The following is a 6,138-nucleotide window of genomic DNA, read 5'->3' as shown; positions in this document are numbered from 1 at the left end:
GGTTTTCGATGGTGGTCTAGCTTCAATTGACCCATGATTTCAACTATGAAAAATAATTAGTTTAAAAAGCTATCAGGAATTCTTGGTGATTCAGATCAGACATTAGCAATCAAATTTCTTAAGACTATGAAGTATATATTAGTTTAATGCTTATAAATACCTTCCAATTAGGCTAAATAGAAGTGTAGTCAAGACGGTGGATCGTTTAATTCAAACCAATACATTTATCATTTGAAGTCATTTAATGCATGATTTGTAATAAAGATAGCTCAGTTGTAATATGTTACAACAATTTAATTAATAGTTTATATCATGCAATGGTCTTAGGCAACCATTTAACTTTATATTAAAAATGGTCTGATGATTCAGTGGTACAAGAGTCAAGCGTTCATCTCAAGACTTTAAAGTCTCAGACGTGTGAGGTTATTCATCCGTTTTTCACTGTTCAATAAAAGTGCAATATCTAACATTTCCCAGCATGTCTCCGTTCATTTAGTAAGTGAAAGCTATATATAATGTAATAGTTTCCACTGGAGATTTCATTTCAGTTATCTGAAGCTATCTCTTATGTCTTCTATTTACAAGCTACCGTAGCTCATACGAACTTGTTGTAAGGAAAAAGTAAATAGAGTGAAATTTAGAGCTTCAAATGAAATCCTCAGTAAAAATTATGGCCTTATATGAAGTGATAACCCATTAAGTGAACGAAAAATGCCTATAAATATTTGATACCAAACACATATTTAGCAATCAGGAACGGATACATTACCTCTGTTTTGGGTTAGGTCCCTTGGAGGATTTATTTTTAAATAGGTCGAACTTCTTAATTTTGTAAATTAAAACAAGAATTTCTTATTACCGTCTTTAATCTTTAAATCATGGATAATAGTAACTTATTATAGTCATAGAAGCAAACTTTACTTTTGGTAGACATAATTATAAATTAAAAATGCAGATAATCTATGGATGAAATTTGGTCGGAGATTTCGTGCTAAAATTATTATTTGATCCCTTCCCATACTTTATTGTTTAAATTAATGAAACCATGATAAATCCGAAGAGAGAATATCATGTTCTAAAGAGAGAGGGGGGAGAGAGAATTAATTACTATTTTCGAGAATAATTTATCCTTGATGTAAAAAATAATCATAGTAACAATAAAGGCAAATTAATCATACGTGTTGTATAATCCAAATGGATTTTTTTTTTCAAAAAAAGAAACCATTCTCACTCATGTGCGCACACAATCATAAAAAGAAACAGAATATATGATAATTAACTTAGAATTTTGTCATAAAAGTATGTAAATTCGAATTTTAGAAAAATGACAAAACTCGCTTAATAGACAATAAAAATTCAGGAAAAATATTTCAATAAAACCCTGTCGTGCTTGTAAGATTGCGAATATGTACTTTTATGCATCAATCTTATCAGTTGGAATCTTTAGGAACAGAACTCATCAATTACAGATTCCGCCACTGAGACAAATAATTGCCAATTTATTTTTGTCATTAAACTTGCAAACAATGATTTTATATTATATATGCTGCACAATAACAAGCAAAAATGTTGTGTGCTGAAATAAGTTCATTTGCTCCATTTTACATTACATACTGCCACATAAGAGTAAACATTCGACAATTTCACCATAGAATGTTTGTCCATATGTGTGTGTATGCCTGTGTAATTGATCGGCAGATCAAAACATAAAAAAAACATGATTAAATACTGAATGAAGATGAGTATCACCATCAACAAAATCATAAAATTGAGAAAACTAAAATAACAAATTGTAAACAAAATGTTGTGAAAAGTCACATTTCACCGTCTTCTAAAGGTATCAAATAGAGAACTGATGTAATATGTTTCTACGACATTTAATGAAAACAAATGATGTCCATATTCTTTTCATTTATGCACAAGTACTCTATCTGTTACGTGACTAAGTTAGTTCATTTAAGCCTATTGACGCAATCCCTCCCAAGAGCGTAGACTGCCGACCAAATATCTACAACAAACCCTTCCATAGACTGGCCTGTCTATTTGCTGCCAAGTTGTCTTCATGGTCTCGATACTTGCCTCCAATTCCCAGAACCACCTGTTCTTTGGTTTGCCTCTTTTCATTCTCCCTTAAAGAATCCAAATTATGGCTCGCCCAATTATGGTACTTGATAGTCCCCTCAAAATGTTTCCTATCCACCTCCAGAGTCGTTTCCTGATCTCCTCTTCAACCGGAAACTGGTTTGTTCCCTGCCATGTCTTTTGTTGGAATGAAAATATTCTGCCGGTAAATTGAATGGAAATTCAGCACGTCCAAAATTCAGTATGCATTGATGTTATTTTGAAATTATGTATTTTACCACACAGTTCTACTGGTCAATGGACATTTGGAAATCAAGAAACACCAAACAGTTGTGTGGATCTAGTTTCCATCTCCACAATTGTGTCCACTGGATGATTTTAAACAACATCATATCCAGGACCTTTAGCTCTTGTAACTAGCACAAAAGCCAAAAGTCCTCTAAATACAAATCTGGTGAATTACGTTTTTAATTTTTTCCAGTTTGCAGAACGGAGTAAGTAAGCTAATTCAAATGTCATTCATGAGTTACAGACTGATGGATTCCATCGAATATGGTTTCGTAAAAAACTTAGGGGAATTAGTTTTGAAGGGAGTCATTGGTTAGAATAGGTATTAGCAGTGGCGTAAAAAGAAATTTTGTAATATACTTTTTTATCACTTAACTGATTAACAAACATTATCTTTTGTGGTAGAACAGACTGTTTTGAAGTTTTATTGAAATCATGAACCGATCTAATTCAGACCACCATTGAAACCTGGGAGCACTGAAAGTCTGTTTCTTCCTAGTACGGGACTACTCAAAAGTACGAGTCCACGACCTCAGACATGAGAATCGAACCCATGATCTTCGTTCTTTCTTACAAACGCTTAACCCGTCATGAAATTATTATTTAGACAAAAAAATAATTCTTATTTCAAATGCATAGCACTGTAATTCCATTTTATCAGAATGAAAGCACCTAGATAAAATTTGTCTTGTGAAGTTTGTAAGCGACAACTGACAGAAGATGTACAAATGAAGTATTTAATGTATGGGTTTCATATTATACTAAGACATTTTGTAATTTTGCACTAAACAATACATTGGCCTTCCCAATCACAGTGTACATTCTCTATGGTAGTTGAGCTCTATAGCTATACCTCGTAGACGGTAAATCAATGATTGTTTTTCGTTTCACACATTAAACTCACGAACAATGGAAATGGATTTTTCGATTTAAATGATTATGAATAGACATAATAAATAATGACTTCCTCTAATTGTTCGAAGTTTCCTTACATTCCCCACTCTTACTTCAAAAGCATAGAACTATATAATAGCCAGTAGATCCATATATTTAGTTAAAATTAAGATAGTTAGTAAATGATAATATTGAATGATAGTCGTATTATGTCGAGAGTTAATTGTAATTTCTAAATGTGTACCACTATACAGTGATAAAATGATATCATTATCAACTAGAAACCTGAGCATTATTTGTTTAATCCGGTGTAGAATATGATCCCAAACTAAGACGATGTAGTTCTACAATAACCTCCTATGGTTTTCAATTGTTCCCCACTTGGTGTCAGATACCTAAATTTTGACAAATCAATTTGCTTAATCAATGTGACAAGTGACCTTCAACACAAAAAATCAGCAATGAAACCGAGCTGATATGATGATAAAATAACGGAGTAAATCCAGAAAAAATCTTTCATTGTAATAATGCTATTAGCTTTGTAACAGTTTGATTACCAGAGCTCACTATCAAACCTGTAGTTTATAGATTACTGGTTAAGATTTAAACTACTTTTCCGTGTCAATTAATATTCCTAAAGCAGAATACGTGAAAAAATATGTTTAACTTAATACTTAACCGATCGATTAAAAACACTAATTTAGCATAAATCAACTCATTAAACATTTAAATCTTGAAAGAAGGTCTATCGAATTTGATGGTTTGGAAGAGTTTGGGCATTGAGTAGATGTTTTTCACTGTTATTAGCAATTTTTTTATTTTCCAACAAATGGAAAAACAAAATTATTTTTAAGTAGACGGCATATTCCCATCGAGACACAAAATAAGAAAGATTGTTTCGGCGAATTCATTATTTTTTACCGACGATTCACTAATTAATACTGATAGTCTTATAAAAGTGATATAACGGGGTGAAAAGTCAAAATTATGATTTTTGTTCAATATTAATTCCGTTTAAATTCAATGTGATAATTACTCAGTGTAATATTTGTTTTGTTTTTCGGTATGACATTTTATTCTGTATAACATACGATACTCTTGTATGAAATTAATATGAACTATGCTCAGCACGACATGCAGCATGTGATTTGTTATAACCATAAGTATTTTTCATATATGTGATAGTGGAGTGAGCTTGGTGGCCCGCTTGAACATCTAGGCTACCTGTTTCTGCCATCTAGATAATTTAATAAGTTACCTATTTTTGTTTGCTTTAATACATCATTATGCCTATTAATCGCATGACCTATCCAGGTGCATTTCTGAAAAGTGTACAACCTTTCGTTGTACAAGTTACAAAAGGCCCAATCAGAAATAACGTGGTTGCTGGCTATACGCAGCGAAAAGAATGTACATTATTTCGATGTCGATTTACTGAACTGCTAACATCTAACTGGCAATCATTCAATATTCATCGTCAATATCGACCAACAAGTAAGAAATGGAAACTTGTTGAAATAGTTTGTGCTGAGAGTTCTATAATGTGCCAAAAATATAATACTGAATAAAGCTAATAATGATAAAATAAATAAAAAAATAATCCTATTTATTTATCAAAATGGGTGTACAATCAATATATAAATGAGTGTATTTTCGACTAGGGTCATCGTCGTGTTTTGGGGTGGATCTTATTAGGATGAGTTATTTTGACTGAAAATCAGTCTCTCTAGCATACCCAATTTCATTGTTGGAACTTTAGAGTAGCCTACATCATAACCCTGACAAATAACCTTGACCCTTAACCTTCACCCCATATGCTAAACCTTTAAATTTGGTCTTTAACTCATAACCTTCAAGATTACCTCATAAATCCTAACATTTAAACTTGTAGTCTACTTCTCATCCCCTGAATTCCGATTGGTCGGTTTGAAGTCTTTTAAAAATTAGTCTACCGATCTTCAAATTGCTACTCAACCTAATCATTTATTCATAATAATTGAATTATAAGATATACTCTGCTCCTTAGAATGTACGTCTCACACTTTCTATCATACTAACTTGATGGTTTAACGACTTGTAATATAACATTTCCGGTAGTTATAGATTTAATTTATGTGTCCATACGTTATAAAGACTTCGGAAATGATGGAATTTAATGTGATAAGCCAAGTAATGAGTTCGACCATCAGTATGAAAAACGGCATTATTATTCATGTACATTAGGCTGACGAGTCCGAAATCGAAAAAAATACCTATCCTATATTTCACTACTAACTACAAGCCAGGTCTGCAGAAAATTGTTATGTTTCTACCAAAACAACCAATAAAAAATCTAAGCCATCATTTAAGAATGATACCTACTTCACGGTGAAGTTATTTAATTATTATTAAGGACTAGAAAATAACTGTTTAATGAAATCCAGAGAATTTAACTATTGTTCAAAACTGTGGACATGAATGCATACATACTTAGATGTTTTGTACAATTTGGAGGTGGCTTTTGTCAGGAAAGTGCACAAGTTGACTTCGGAGATGTGAAACTGTCAATCTCAACTCATAGATCCAAAGTTTTCTTACTCTTTATGAAACAGAAGGCCATGGGCACTATCTCATTTGTGAGTTGATTGGTGTGCTCAGTTCACCATGCTTCTCAATGATTTCTCCTCTCATATCTATTTATAATCAATATACACAATATTAAACTCAGAACCTTTCTCTCTCGTGACTAGTACGTTAATTTTAGATCAGTAATTTGAAATTCAATGGTCCAAACTTCTAGTTATCCCCAGTGTTAAACGTAGCATAATACATATACGAATTATTTCCTAATGACTAAAAGGGGATAATCCGAAGCTTTAAAGTCCCTATTGCTTT

This window comes from Schistosoma mansoni, chromosome W (assembly GCF_000237925.1).
Source record: "Schistosoma mansoni strain Puerto Rico chromosome W, complete genome".
Lineage (NCBI taxonomy): Eukaryota > Metazoa > Platyhelminthes > Trematoda > Strigeidida > Schistosomatidae > Schistosoma > Schistosoma mansoni.
This window is presented reverse-complemented; position numbering follows the sequence as displayed.